This window comes from Taudactylus pleione, unplaced genomic scaffold (assembly GCF_031769625.1).
Source record: "Taudactylus pleione unplaced genomic scaffold, aTauple2 ptg000046l, whole genome shotgun sequence".
Classification (NCBI taxonomy): domain Eukaryota; kingdom Metazoa; phylum Chordata; class Amphibia; order Anura; family Myobatrachidae; genus Taudactylus; species Taudactylus pleione.
In genome coordinates, this window is record NW_028284448.1 from 2,012,645 (window position 1) to 2,014,318 (window position 1,674).

Genomic DNA, 1,674 nt, shown 5'->3' on the forward strand with positions numbered 1-1,674 from the left:
TGCATGTGTTTTATCACTACAACCATGACAATGACAGGTAGCTCTCTATCTGACTTGCAATGTTATTCATATAAACATCATTGTCACTATGTTGCTTTTCATTATAACTACTTACTTATTTTGCTTACTCTTTGCTTCAATGTGTCAGTGTATGTGTATCCAGATTATTAGAACCCCTGATGTTTTTTTTGAGATTCTCATAATATTTATGATGCATAGACTGTATAGTCAGATGATGTATAAGACTTCAGTATTTTTTGTCTGGCTACTATTGGCTTTCTTTGATATTCATCTCCTGGGCTGCATTATTTTATTCTTACTCTTTGTCTGATTGCTATAGCAACACATTGGTATAACGTGGCTGACCCCAGACACCAACTGACTACTGAAGGCACTCTGTTTACCTCAAACACAGCTTATATAGCCTTATGTTGCCACATTGTTGACACAGTAATGTACTTGCATACTGTGTCTGTCCTTATGCCCAGCAGCCAGCTTTGTTTTCTGACAGCCAGCACAGACTGTCATGCCATTTGGCATTACATTTCCAGAATGATTGACTAGGACATCTCAGAGAGAGAGATTCCCATTACCACAGTCCCTTTGGTCAGGTTTTTTATGAGTCTCTTTAAGATTGATGGTTTATTTGGTTAATCATGGCAATATTTTATATCTTACGGACACTAGAGAAAAAAAGGAAATATTCCTCACAGAACCTATTAGTTGTATTTTTATTAACAAATTTGTAAATTCTTAATTATAATAAATTATTGTAGAGCATCGATGGTGCTCCCATAGTCCACATGCACAATCAGATACACAAAAGAAGAGGAAAAAAGCAGGGCTAGTTGCTGGGGCACTCTTAAGTAATTATTTATAGTGTCAGTATAACATAAAATATAACTTTTATTTGGGTATCTTTAAAATGGCATATAGACCTGTACTGCACAGACCTGAAATAACACATGAACAAGTAATAATAAAATAAGTATTACATTATATAAATGGCGAACATATATGAAAAAGAGGTAACAGTTCTTCTGCAATTTAATAAATTCCTTGTGTTAATGTAATAATACGGATTAGATCAAACACAGGCAGAAGAGTACCCAATCATACCCTGACCTTCACCCTGACCTATACCAGCATCTTGATAAATACTCTATGTATCAAAAAGGCAATAAACAAAAAAAGAGAGAAAAATCATCTACTGTGTTACCAATGTGTGCCAATACACCTTGATGTACTACCTATAATACCTAATATTCCCTGGTGGTCTCCCATCCAAGTACTAACCAAGCCCAATATTGTATAGCTTCCAAGATCAGACGAGATTGGGCACATTCAGTCTGGTATGGTAGTAGGTGTGTAAATATTTGGGGGAAAGGTGGAATGCACATGTAAACACAAAAAGAGGTAATTGTAGGACTATCACAATGGAAGAGTCCACTTTGTTAAGATTTGCACAATTCCAGGAAAAGTATTTGCATGAGCATACTTTCGTTGATCCCCAATACATATAATATGGATGCATAATCAATCAGATTGACTCAGTGGCACCACAGAGAGTAGTATCATATGCCTATGGATATTTGTAGATAGTGGTATTACAGACTTTATTTATGCTCCTGTATGCCATATGTTGATACATAGGTATTTGCAACTTACACAGAA

General features: G+C 35.5%; 1 pseudogene; it reads right to left on the reverse strand.

Annotated features, from left to right (window-relative positions):
• Positions 1-1,247: 1,247 nt before the first annotated feature.
• LOC148537627 (5S ribosomal RNA) lies at positions 1,248-1,366 on the reverse strand (annotated as a pseudogene).
• Positions 1,367-1,674: the final 308 nt, after the last annotated feature.